Source organism: Bos taurus, chromosome X, assembly GCF_002263795.3.
Source record: "Bos taurus isolate L1 Dominette 01449 registration number 42190680 breed Hereford chromosome X, ARS-UCD2.0, whole genome shotgun sequence".
Classification (NCBI taxonomy): domain Eukaryota; kingdom Metazoa; phylum Chordata; class Mammalia; order Artiodactyla; family Bovidae; genus Bos; species Bos taurus.
In genome coordinates, this window is record NC_037357.1 from 74,986,162 (window position 1) to 75,000,881 (window position 14,720).

At 39.0% G+C, this 14,720-nt stretch overlaps 1 pseudogene; it reads right to left on the reverse strand.

The window, feature by feature from the left end:
- Positions 1 to 3,554: 3,554 nt before the first annotated feature.
- The window catches only part of LOC100139951 (protein FAM204A-like), a 42,212-nt pseudogene continuing 31,046 nt past the window's right edge, over positions 3,555 to 14,720 (reverse strand).

A 14,720-nucleotide genomic window follows, 5' to 3' on the forward strand; every position in this document is an offset into this window, starting at 1 on the left:
TTCTTAGAGGAACAAGGCCTTGAAAGATAGGTGAGATTTAATGAGGCTGAAGGAAAAAAAAGAAGGTTAGTCCAGAGGAGCAAAACAACTGAGACATAGTTTGGGTGTAAAATAAGATCTCATTAAGGAATGAGGGTGGGAGTACCTTTCCTGATGACCCTCAAATCATTTTCCAGAGGTGACCATAGAATGGGTTACTTACCATTTCTTCTTAATTAACTTATTTTTTATTTGAAGGATAATTACTTCATAGAATTTTGTTTTCTGTCAAATCTCAACATGAATCAGCCATAGGTGTACATAAGGTCTGCCTACACATAAGGTCAGCTTTCAAACACTCCTTACTAAGTTGAATAAAGCCTTCCTTAACTTGCCCTTGTGCTTATTTTGACTTCCTTTCCACAATGGCCCAATTAGCTGCCTCCTCAAGATGGCTTTCTGATAGGTGGATTATGTTCTATCATCCATTGTCTGGGGTTACTAAATGAATATATATCTGTCTAGCTGTGTTATGTCAGGACACCTAGAAAGGCCTGAGTGATTCAATTTCAATACACATGATGTGGAGATGCATTCCGGCCTTCTGCATGGGGAATGTTAACAGACCTAAACCCCCAGAAGAGTTGTGACTGAATCTGAGAGCCATCTTAAGGCTTCCCGTGGAAAGCAGAGACATTACTTTGCCAACAAAGGTCCATCTAGTCAAGGCTATGGTTTTTCCTGTGGTCATGTATGGATGTGAGAGTTGAACTGTGAAGAAGGCTGAGCGCTGAAGAATTGATGCTTTTGAACTGTGGTGTTGGAGAAGACTCTTGAGAGTCCCTTGGACTGCAAGGAGATCCAACCAGTCCATTCTGAAGGAGATCAGCCCTGGGATTTCTTTGGAAGGAATGATGCTAAAGCTGAAACTCCAGTACTTTGGCCACCTCATGCAAAGAATTGACTCATTGGAAAAGACTCTGATGCTGGGAAGGATTGGGGGCAAGAGGAGAAGGGGACAACAGAGGATGAGATGGCTGGATGGCATCACTGACTTGATGGACGTGAGTCTGAGTGAACTCCGGGAGTTGGTGATGGACAGGGAGGCCTGGCATGCTGCGATTCATGGAGTCACAGAGTTGGACATGACTGAACGACTGAACTGAAATGAACTGATGGAAAGGGGGAAGAAAACCCCATGTCCCTTCTAAATCTGTCTACTATTTGTAGCCAGCAGATTACAGGAACTTCTTTTGACTGTTTTCACTATCAGCACAATGAAAGGATGTTAAACTACTTAGAGGAAGGTGGCGTTTTGCTTTGACACCTGAAATGTCTCAATGGAAAATTCTTCAATTATGCATTGAGTATAGTCAACATTAGTACTCTTGCCTGGAAAATCCCATGGATGGAGGAGCCTGGTGGGCTGCAGTCCACGGGGTCGCTAAGAGTCAGACATGACTGAGCGACTTCACTTTCACTTTTCACTTTGATGCATTGGAGAAGGAAATGGCAACCCACTCCAGTGTTCTTGCCTGGAGAATCCCAGGGACAGGGGAGCCTGGTGGGCTGCCGTCTATGGGGTCACACAGAGTCGGACACGACTGAAGCGACTTAGCAGCATAGTCAACATGATAGGACAAAAGTTACTATAATAGAAAATGGGAACAAAACAGTGGTCCCTCCTACCACAGTCTGCAACCTCTCTCTGTAATGATCTGCTTGGCTCCCTGCCCAGGTATTCCTCTGTGCCACATAACTACAGGCACTTTACTCATTCATTCATTCATTTAATTTTCCATTCAACAATTTTTACCAATCACCAGCTATGTACTAGGCACTGGGGTAACAGGTACTGGGGGTCTAATCAAATGAAAAAAAATCCTAGTCCCTGTTCCCCTGAAGCTTGCAGTCTGCTGGAGCAGACAGACATTTAAAAGTTATACAAATAAACATATACTTATAATGTGTGATCAGTGCTGTAAGGAAACAACCAAAGTACGGTTGATTCTCATTATTCACAGTAGTTACACTCTGTGAACTGTTGCTGCTAACACGAAATTAGTGAATCCTGAATCACTGCTCCCAGCGAAATGCAGACTAAAGTTCCTGTAATCAGTTGATCAGTATATAGCTTTGTTTTATGTGTGCCTCTGTTTAAAGATAATTTATTTAATATAAATTGTTGGTTCATTAATATTGAACTCATGACCAGCATCATTGTAACTCAAGCCTGAATAAAGCTTATCAAACACACATAATTTTTCTGTAAGATATCACAGTCTTGTGCTTAGGAACAGTAGACAGAACTTCAGCACTATGCATGAAGGCCATTTTAAATAGCAAAATCACCAAAAAAAAAAAAAAAAAAAAAAAGCACGTAAGGGGGAGAAAATATGGCAGTAAATATTGGGTTGGCTGAAAAGTTCATTTGGGTCTTTTCATAAGATGATTGCAAAATGGACTCTTGTTTACATTATGAGAGCTGAAACAAGAAGACAGAGTATTGTTCTGTTCAACCTCAACTGGGAATACATACCTTGGACAACTCAAAATTTTCACTGCTCTGTGCCTGTTCATGAATGATTTCCAAAGTGCCATGAATATTTAAAAAATTTTAAATTCCATGCATCTCACCCACCTATGGCTGATTCATGTTGAGGTTTGACAGACAACAGCAAAATTCTGTAAAGCAATTATCCTTCAATAAAACATTTTAGATTCAATTTACTTATATTTAAAAAAATTCACCCATTTCTCCTACCCTCACCCCACCTCTTGCAATCACCATCTGTTTTCTGTATCTATGAGATTTTTTTAAGATTCCACATGTAAGAGAGATCATATGTTATGTGTCTTTCTTTGTTTGACTTATCTCAGTTAGCATAATGCCCTCAAAGTCCATCCATATTGTAGAAAATGGCAAGATTTCATTCTTTCTTATGGTTGAATAATATTCTGTTCTATATATAGACACACACTTTCTTTATCCATTCATCCACTGATAGACACTTAGGTTGTTTCCGTATCTTGGCTATTGTAAATACTGCTGCCATGAACATGGGGGTGCAAATATCTTTTATTATTATTTTTTAAAAATCAATTGCTGTTATTATGTGACTGTGAAATATCAACTCTACTGCCTCAAATAAAGAACCAATAATTACTTTTATAACACTAAAGTCATTTGTAAACACAATATCTTTCTTGCATTTATGACTAATCCATTTTAAACAAATGCCAATCTTAAAAACACAACTCCAGAATAAGTGCAGTTACACTGAGTGCAGATAAGAAAGTAAGGAGCTCATTGGCTATGCTACACCAAATGGATGAAAAGTAAAATTGATTTTATACTGGAGGTCTATATAAATAAATTAAAAAATCCTTTTTCCCCTGTATGTATGCTTAGATTACTTGTACAAATAACTGAATATTCCATTTCATTCACTTCAATGGGATGAACTCTTTAGAAAAAGAATGAAAAATGATTTGATAATCAGCTCCCAAGTTTTATGCTTTTTTTTTATGTTTCCATCAATTTCCTGACATAGTTGGCATAAGCAGGAAAATCTTCTCAGTAAATCAAGCAATTGAAGACTCAAGTAAAGCCTCAAAGTTGTTGAAGAACTCTGGCAAGTCACGCATATCCCATGTTGCTTTTGGTTTCCCACCTCTTCTTTGCGTCAAATCTCCAGGCAAGTTTTTTTTTTTTTTTTTTTTTTTCACAAAAGCTGTGAATTTTCAGCATCCTTTTTGGCTTTTACAAAGTTGTGGCAGGCAATTGCTTTGGCAATTTTTACACCAAGCTCTAGAGTAGCTAGCTGGTTGTTGAGTTTCTCGGCCTTCTCAATGTTCCACGCTTCCACAACCTGGTCTATGCTCTTTTCAAGGCCCAAATTTTCAACTTTATTTCAACAGTAGAGATCAAACCTCTCATTGACTCCAAAAGACTAAGTCCCTTCCACTGGATTTCACTTGAAGACTGTTCATTACGAGACTCTTCTTCATTCTTTAATTTGCTTTTTCTGGAGTGTTTTCTTTTTTTCTTTCCTGATCTTTAAGTTGAGGTTTTTCTGTTCAGAATGCATTTTATGCAATTCTTGAAATTTATTCCACTATTTAAGGGAATTCCAGAGGGACACTTTTCATGTGCATTTACATTTGCCTTTGCTTCAGTGTTTGGTCCATCTGTAGGAATATCTGAGATCTCTGTCTTTGTAAAGATCTCATCTTCTTTACCCTAAGTTAAGTTCAGAGCTGTCTTATACGATCTCATCATCAGAATTCAACTCAACATCAATCTCACTTAGGTCAGGAGGCAGCAGTCAACTCTATATCTTAAGACCTTGCAGATATCTTTTAAATTACGGTTTTCAAATAAATATCCAAACTGAAATTGCTGGATCATATGGTAGCTCTATTTTTAATATTTTGAAGAAACTCCATACTGTTTTTTTTTTTTTGTAGTGGTTGCACCAATTTACATTCCCACCAGCAAGTGCACAAGGGTTTCCTTTTATCCAGATCCTTGCTAACATTGCTATTTCTTCTTTTTGATAATAGTCATTCCAAAAGGTGTGAAGTGATATCTCACTGTGACTTTGATTAACATTTCCTTGATCATTAATGATGTAGAACATCTTTTCATGAACTTGTTGGCCATCTGTTTGCTTTTTTGGAAAAATGCCTACTTAGAACTTCTGTCTATTTCTTAATCAGTTTTTAAAAATATTGAGTTGTATGAGTTTTAAAATGTGTTTTGGATATTAGCCCCCTTGTCAGATATATGATTTGCAATTATTTTCTACCATTCAGTAGGTTGCCTTTTCATTTTGTTGATGGTCTCCCTTGCTATTCAGAAACCTTTTAGTCTGTAAGCCACGTGGTACAGCCAAAAAAAAAATATCACTCAGGATTCTAACTATCATCTTGCTGAAGTGTTGTAATCTTTTCGCTGGTGGAGGAGCTTGCCTCCATGTTGATGGTTAATGATTGATCAGAGTGGTGGTTGGGGCTGATGGCTGATGGCTGATGGTTGGGGTGCCTGTGGCAATTTCTTAAAATAAGACAACAATAAACTTCACTGCATCAACTGACTCTTCCTTTCATGAAAGATTTCTGTGTGTCATGTAATGCTATTTGATAGCATTTTACTCATGGTAGAACTTCTTTCAAAATTAGAGTCAATTCTCTCAAACCTTGCCTTGGATTTATCAACTAAGTTTATGTAATTTTCTAAACCACCTGTTGTCATTTCCACAGTCTTCACCAGGAACAGATTTCATCTCAAGAAACCACTTTCTGGTCATCCATGAGAAGCAACTCCTCATCTATTAAAGTTTAATCATGAGATTGCAGCAATTCAATCACATCCTCAGACTCCACTTCTTTTTAATTGAGGGAAAATTGCTTTACAATACTGTACTTGTTTCTGCCATACAACAATGCAAATCAGTAAGAAATATACTTATATCAGGCTGCATTTCTAATTCTAGTTCTTTTGCTATTTCCACTGCAGTTGATGTGACTTCCTCCACTGAAGACTTGAACCCTCAAAGTTGTCCATGAAGGTTGAAATCAACTTCTTCCCAACTCCTGTTAATGTTGATATTTTTATGCCTTCCCATGACTCATGAATGTTCTTAATGGTACCTAGAATAATAAATCCTTTCCAGGAAGTTTTCAATTGACTGCCCAGATCCACCAGAGGAATCACTATCTATGGCATCTGTAGCCTTACAAAATGTACTTCTCAAATAATAAGACTTAACAGTTGAAATGACTCCTTGATCCATGGGTTGCAGAATGGATGATGTGTTAGCAATTTAAAAACAACATTTATTGTTTGTAGACTTTTTGATGATGAACATTCTGACTGTGATATCTCACTGTAGTTTTGATTCGCATTTCTCTAATGAGTAACATTGAGCATCTTTTCATGTGTTTGTTAGCCATCTGTATGTCTTTTTTGGAGAAATGTCTGTTTAGGTCTTTTTTGCACTTTTTGATTGGGTTGTTTGTTTTTCTGATATTGACTGGTATGAGCTGCTTGTATATTTTGGAAATTAATCCTTTGTCAGTTGTTATTTCATTTGCTATTACCTTTTCCCATTCTGAGGACTGCCTTTTCACCTTATTTCTAGTTTCTTTTGCTGTGCAAAAGATTTTAAGTTTAATTAGATACCACTTGTTTATTTTTGTTTTTATTTCCATTACTCTAGGAGGTGGGTCATAGAGGATCTTGTTGTGATTTATGTTACAGAGCATTCTGCCTGTGTTTTCCTCTAAGAGTTTTATAGATTCTGGTCTTACATTTAGGTCTTTAATCCATTTTGAGTTTATCTTTGTGTATGGTGATAGGAAGTGTTCTAATTTCATTCTTTTACATGTACCTGCCCAGTTTTCCCAGCACCACTTATTGAAGAACCTGTCTTTGCCCCATTGTATATTCTTGCCTTCTTTGTCAAAAATAAGGTAGCAATAGGTGTGTGGGTTTATCTCTGGGCTTTCTATCTTGTTCCACTGGTCTATATTTCTGTTTTTAAAACACATTTCTCCAAAGAAGACATACAGATGCCTAACAAATACATGAAAAGATGTTCAACATCACTCATTGTTAGAGAAATGCAAATCAAAACTACAATAAGATATCACCTCACACTGGTCAGAATGGCCATCATCAAAAAGTCTACAAACATAAACATTGGAGAGGATGTGGAGAAAAGGGAACCCTCTTGCATTGTTGGTAGGAATGTGAATTGATACAGCCAATATAGAAGACAGTATGGAGATTCCTTTAAAAAACTAGGAGTAAAACCACCATCAGTTCAGCCAGTTCAGTCAGTTCAGTCGCTCAGTCGTGTCTGACTCTTTGCGGCCCCATGAATCGCAGCACGCCTGGCCTCCCTGTCCATCACCAACTCTTGGAGTTTACCCAAACTCATGTGCATTGAGTGGGTGATTCCATCCAGCCACGTCATCCTCTGCCATCCTCTTCTCCTCCTGCCCCCAATCCCTCCCAGCATCAGAGTCTTTTCCAATGAGTCAACTCTTCGCATCAGGTGGCCAAGGTATTGGAGTTTCAGCTTTAGCATCAGTCCTTCCAATGAAAACCCAGGACTGATCTCCTTTAGAATGGACTGGTTGGATCTCCTTGCAGTCCAAGGGACACTCAAGAGTCTTCTCCAACACCACAGTTCAAAAGCATCAGTTCTTTGGTGCTCAGCTTTCTTCACAGTCCAAATCTCGCATCCATACATGACTACTGGAAAAATCATAGCCTTGGCTAGACGGACCTTTGTTGGCAAAGTAATGTCTCTGCTTCTGAATATGCTATCAGGTTGGTCATAACTTTTCTTCCAAGGAGTAAGCGTCTTTTATTTTCACGGCTACAATCAACTCTGCAGTGATTTTGGAGCCCAAAAAAGTAAAGTCTGACACTGTTTCCACTGTTTCCCCATCTATTTCCCATGAAGTGATGGGGCCAGATGCCACAATCTTAGTTTTCTGAATGTTGAGCTTTAAGCCAACATTTTCACTCTCCTCTTTCCCTTTCATCAAGAGGCTTTTTAGTTCCTCTTCACTTTCTGCCATAAGGGTGCTGTCATCTGCATATCTGAGGTTATTGATATTCTCCCGGAAATCTTGATTCCAGCTTGTGCTTCTTCCAGCCCAGCGTTTCTCATGATGTATTCTGCATATAAGTTAAATAAGCAAGGTGACAATATACAGACTTGACATACTCCTTTTCCTATTTGGAACCAGTCTGTTGTTCCATGTCCAGTTCTAACTGTTACTTTCTGACCTGCATGCAGGTTTCTCAAGAGGCAGGTCAGGTGGTCTGGTATTCCCATCTCTTTCAGGATTTTCCACAGTTTATTGTGATCCACACAGTCAAAGGCTTTGGCATAGTCAATAAAGCAGAAATAGATGTTTTTCTGGGACTCTTTTGCTTTTTCCATGATCCAGTGGATGTTGGCAATTTGGTCTCTTGTTCCTCTGCCTTTTCTAAAACCAGCTTGAACATTTGGAAGTTCATGGTTCACATATTGCTGAAGCCTGACTTGGAGAATTTTGAGCATTATTTTACTAGTGTGTGAGATGAGTGCAATTGTGTGGTAGTTTGAGCATTCTTTGGCATTGCCTTTCTTTGGGATTGGAATGAAAACTGACCTTTTGCAGTCCTGTGGCCACTGCTGAGTTTTCCAAATTTGCTGGCATATTGAGTGCAGCACTTTCACAGCATCATCTTTTGGGATTTGAAATAGCTCAGCTGGAATTCCATCACCTCCACTAGCTTTGTTCATAGTGATACTTCCTAATGCCCACTTGACTTCACATTTCAGGGTGTCTGGCTCTAGGTGAATGATCACACCATCGTGATTATCTGGGTGGTGAAGATCTTTTTTGTACAGTTCTTCTGTGTATTCTTGCCACCTGTTCTTAATATCTTCTGCTTCTGTTAGGTCCATACCATTTCTGTCCTTTATCGAGTCCATCTTTGCATGAAATGTTCCCTTGGTATCTCTAATTTTCTTGAAGAGATCTCTAGTCTTTCCCATTCTGTTGTTTTCCTCTATTTCTTTGCATTGATCGCTGAGGAAGGCTTTCTTATCTCTTCTTGCTATTCTTTGGAACTCTGCATTCAGATGCTTATATCTTTCCTTTCCTCCTTTGCATTTCACTTCTCTTCTTTTCACAGCTACTTGTAAGGCCTCCCCAGATAGCCATTTTGCTTTTTTGCATTTGTTTTCCATGGGGATGGTCTTGATTCCTGTTTCCTGTACAATGTCATGAAACTCCATCCATTGTTCATCAGGCACTCTATCTATCAGATCTAGTCCCTTAAATCTATGTCTTACTTCCACTGTATATCATAAGGGATATGATTTAGGTCATACGTGAATGGTCTAATGGTTTTCCCTACTTTCTTTAATTCAAGTCTGAATTTGTCAATACTGAGTTCATGATCTGAGCCACAGTCCAAACCACCATGCTGCTGCTGCTGCTAAGTCACTTCAGTCGTGTCCGACTCCGTGTGACCCCAGAGACAGCAGCCCACCAGGCTCCCCTGTCCCTGGGATTCTCCAGGCAAGAATACTGGAGTGGGTTGCCATTTCCTTCTCCAATGCGTGAAAATGAAAAGTGCAAGTGAAGTCGCCCAATCGTGTCTGACTCTTAGTGACCTCATGGACTGCAGCCTACCAGGCTCCTCTGTCCATGGACACAGCAATTCCACTACTAGAGGAAACCAAAACTGAAAAAAACACATGTACCCCAATGCTCATTGCAGTACTATTTACAATAGGTAGAACATGGAAGCAACCTAGATGTCCATCAACAGATGAATGGATAAAGAGGTTCTAATAAGGTGGATGAATCTAGAGCCTATTATACAGAGTGAAGTAAGTCAGAAAGAGAAAAACAAATGCCATTTACTAGCACATATATATGGAATCTAGAAAGGTGGTACTGATAAAATTATTTGCAGGGCAGGAATGAAGACACAGAGATAGAGAACAGACTTATGAACATGGGAGAGTGGGAAGAAGGAGAAGGTGGGATGTATATAGAGAGTAACATGGAAAATTACATTACCATATGTAAAATAGCAGATGGGAATTTTCCATATGACTCAGGGAACTCAAATGGGCTCTGTAACAACCTAGAAGGGTGGGATGGTGAAGGAGGTTTAAGAGGGAAGGGACATGTGTATACCTATGGTTGATTCTTGCTGGTGTTTTGAGAAACCAACAGAATTCTGTAAAGCAATTATCCTTCAATTAAAAAATAAATTAAAAATGCAAAAAAATTAAAGTAAAACAACATTAATCTCATTGTACATTTCCACCCAAGCTCTTGGGTGACCAAGAATAGTAACATTTTGAAATTACTGTCAATGTGCCTAATCATTTCTAGGTTTTGATTTAAAATGAGTAAAGTGTGGAGCTTTACCCCACTAGGGAGCTTTCCTGGTGGCTCAGATTGTAAAGAATCTGCCTGCAATGCAGGAGACCTGGGTTTGATTCCTGGATCGGGAAGATCCCCTGGAGAGAAAAGTGTGACTCTTCCTTTTACTTGAACACTTCGAAGCCATTGTAATGTTGTTAATTAGCTTAATTGCAAATTTTTGTCTCTCAGGGAATAGAGAGGCCTGAGTAGAGTGAGAGAGATGAAGGAATGGCTGGTTGGTTGAGCAGTCAGAACACACACAACATTTATTGATTATTAACTTCACCATCTTATATGGGCATGGTCTGTGGTGCTCCAAAGCAATTACAATAGTAACATCAAAGATCACTGATCAGATAACCATGATCAATATAATAATAATGAAAAAGTTTGAAATATCGAGAGAATTATTTTGATAATATGACAGACATGAAATGAACAAATGCTTTTGGAGAAATGGCGCCGATATACTTGCTTGGATGCAGGGTTGCCATATTTTTCACAGTGAGTGAAAAACACAGTATCTGTGAAGCACAATAAAGCAAAGGTCAATAAAACAAGATACGCCTGTAAAATCACCGTGCTCTACGTTAGATCCTCAGAACTTATTCACTTTATAACAGAACATTTTCACTCTTTGACCCACAGTCCAAGTGTCCATGAATTCATGAATGAGTAAAGAAAATGTGGTATAACTATAAATCGAATTTTATTCAGCTATGAGAAAGAAAGAAATTCTTCTATTTGTGACAAACAAATGGACCTGGAAGACATTATGTGTGAAGTAAATCAGACATGGAAAAGTGAATACTATATTACTTATATGTGGGATCTAAAAAAGTCAAACTCACAGAACCAAAGACTACAATGGTGGTTACCAGGGGCTAAAAGTAAGGGAAATGGCAGATGGGGGACTTTCAATGTTAAAAGTAAGAATGTCTTGGGTCTAGTTGTCCTAAACCAAGTTGCCCTAAAACTAGCATCCTTCTAAGCAGGTAGGGTGACAGGGCCTGAGGAATGCTTTGTAACACTTTGGTTAGATGAAAGTCATATATTATCCCTAATTGGGATAGTAGAAAACCATTCAGAAAGGAAGCCAGAAGAAAAAATATTCTGAGGTTTATTGGACAATTAAAGCCATTGTCAAGATGCCGGTGAATGAGAAACTGTCAGGGATGACAAGGAATGTCTTTTAGTATAAACATGGACCTTATAAGTGATAAGCCATAGAAGAAATTTTTGGAAGCAGTGGCAGTTTTGCTTCAGAGCATAAGGAATGCTCATATTAACTAGGAAATGGGGTAGGGTTGGGTTCCTGGCTCTCTTAGTGTAGAACTAGATGGGTGACTTACTCCATTTTGAGGCTGATAGAGGTTATCACACCTAGGTTTGAAATGACCAATTGTAGTTAAATTTCCTTTGTGACCTGTATTCAAGATAAGGCATTCATTCGATTGTTTACTGAATGCCTATAATAAACTTGGCCATATGCTAGAGTGTGTTAGGGATAAAATGATAAACAACATTGACGTGACCCTTACCTTTATGGTAGGTAATTATTTAAATTCTGTAAGAGAAGTATGGGGGCTCAGAGAGAATATATGAGAGACACCCAATATGCCTTGTGAATCTGGGAAAGCTTTCCACGGGAAACAAGGTTTAAGCACAGGCCTGGAGAATAAATGAGGGTTAGCTAGGTGATCAGAAGCATGACAGGCATCCCAGGCACAGGGAACAGTTTGAGCAAAAACAAGGAAGAGAAGACATACATTTGGAGAATTATGGTATGGTCCAGTATAACTAGAGTAGGCTGTAATTCTCCAAGTGTGATCCACAAACCATTTGCATCACAGTTACATGGACTGCTTCTTAAAAAACTGAAGGGTCCTTGTGGGGGTGGGGAGCTGAATGAATTGAGAGCTTGGGAGTGACACACATGCAGTATTGATGCTATATATCAAATAGATAACTACTGAGAGCCTACTGTATTATATAGTTCAAAGAACTATGCTCAGTGCTCTGTGGCGACCCTAAATGGGAAGGAAATCCAAAAAAGAGGGAATATATTTAAACATATAGATGATTTGCTTTGCTGTACAACAGAAATTAACACAACATTGTAAAACAACTGTACTCCAATAAAAATTAATAAAAAATGAAGAGTTCCAGATTTACTGTATCTCTGTGGTAGCATCTGTAAATCTGGATTTCAGTTTGTTTTCTTGGTGATTATGATGCACTATAATGTTCTATTAGTCTATACAGTAAGCATCCATACATTCATGTATCATGAAAAATAATATGAATGTGAACTTGTGTGTGTGTGTGTGTGTATGTGTGTGTGCATTTAGGAGCTAACTCTTCAATCTTTCTCATGATTTGAAAGACTTCTCTTCCTAAGGCCAAAGTCTCTAGGGCTCAGTTACCCTAGGTCTCTCTGCTAGGCTGAGGTGATCAATATCTGGGTACACTTATAATCCATTTCGGGGACACTGATTGGGAAGCTCTGCTCTTGACTATGAAAAGGAGTACAGATTTTGTCTAATAGGCAATGGTCCACTGAAAGGTTTTAGGAAGAAAGTGACTTGAACTGATTTGTTGTTTAGGAAAATTATTCAGTTTACAAGAGACTGGATTAGAGTAAGGGCAAGATTGAAAATGTGGAAATTTGTTAGGAGAATATTGCAATAGTAAATTCTACAACTCATCTGGCTTGATAAATAAAAATACATTGTTTTATTCAAGAGTTAGAGGTTAGCAACACTTTCCTCATCCCTCTATTTTCTCTATGCCTGATAAAATGAGGCACTGTCCTGAATGTCAGGAGCTGCAAGGAGAAGATTTTGTTTCATAGTTGAATTTAATTGATTATGATGGCAAATAAATGTTCATCCTCACACCTAAAGTTTCTTAAATTAGAAATATGAGAAACTGAAGGTAATGGAGGTCTTCCCTTATGATTGGCTCTGGGTTCTGTCCATGGGACCCCCTTCATTGAATGGGAGAGGTATGATCAGAATCCCTGAGATAGAATACAAAATCAGAATTCAGGAAAATGCCAATTGGTGCATAAACTGGAAAAAGCAGAAGTGCCAGAGCATAAGAGATAGCTGGCAATGGGGAAAAAGTACCCAAGATAAATGAGACATATTCTGGCTGACCCCTCTCCAGCTCTGCCAGTTCCCTTGGGATCTGTGGACAGTGATTCCTTGCTTCTGTGGATGGTAACCAAGACTAAGGTAATCTCAAGGTCACAAAGGGATCTGCAGAGGGCAGTGGTATATGAGCCTAGGGAACTGAAAAGCTACTTGTCTATGAAGCATTTCTCGTTTGGAGAGGGACTGATTCATTTGGGGAGGAATCTGGCTTCTGGAGATGTGTGGTGTGGTTTGATCCCCTGGAGCCTGGATGGCCTGCTCAGGGGCAGTCTTCTCACCCTAATTAAGACTTTTGCTGCAGGTAAAAGAAACAGCTCCTGCTATCCAGAGTAAATTGGTCACAAAGAAACCTGCTCCTCATTCTGTCTCCTGGCTTCCCATAAATGACTGAAGCCCAGTCTTGGAATTGGTATGTACTTTTAATTATTTCAAGAGCTGGCATTGCTTGCCTCATAGTAAAAGTGTCATGAAATTACTGTAAGGTTGCATGAATTTGGGCCATAAATCTTATTCACTTCAGCTACATCTCATATCTTAATTCACTAGAGTATAAAATGCCATTTACACTGGTTCATAGTTCACTTAATCATAATTAAATGACCTCAGAGAGTAGTAATTTGTTGAGGCTCTGGCTTTGATGTGACACAAATAACAAAGTTGGTTAGTCATGTGGACAGGTTCCTCCATACTTTTACACTGGCCACAGACCTTGTGGAGTACATAATGTTGGCTTTTTGGTGTGGGCATGTACTCTGGTTATATGGCACATCTGGGCTACAGATGTGGTTGAGGGGACCAGCTAAATTGTCCCCTCTGAAATTTTGTGGAACCATCTTCAGGCCTCTCTAGGACTTCCCTTGTTTCCTTTCAGGTCTTCATAGGGTGAGTGTTTACCCATAGATAAGAGATGACGAGGGCACTTCCTTTTTAAGCTTCTCATCCTTGTGTTATTTATTCTCTTTCTAAAATGACAAAAGGATCAGTGGCTCAAGGGCTTTCAGACTACCTCCAGGTGTAAGTCTCCCTAAGCTCATGTCCCTGATCATGCTGTTTTTTGGGGATCTAGATCCTCAAGACCAACAGCTCTGGGTGCCATTACTATTTGGACACTCCACTTAATTTGGCACAACTTTGTTGTATTCCTATCAAAATGAATTCTTCTCATCATCTCTGTCATCATCAGTGGCACTTACCATCCTGTGACCTCCCAAGTTCTAACCCCTGAAGCTCGTGTTAAGTAGAATAGTTCCTCCAAACCCCTGTAGATGTTTGTTCCCTAATCTCAGAAGCTTTGAATATGTTAAAATACGTGAAAAAGAATTAAGGTTGCTGAAGTTAAGAAATTAAGATTACTATTCAACTGGTCTTTAGATGGAGAGAGTCTTCTGGATTATCTGGTGGGCCCAATATAATCACAAGGGTCCTTAAAAGTGGAAGAGGAAGGCAGGGGGAGAGTTACAGGCAAGTGGGACTAGAAGTTCACAGAGAAGCAATGCTGCTGGCTTTGAAGGTGGAGGAAGAGGGTCATAAGGCACGGAATGTGGGTGGCTTCTAAAAGGTGAAAAGGGCAAGAAAAGAATTCTCACCTAGACCTCCAAAAAGAAATGCAGCTGGTTTATGTCTTTATTT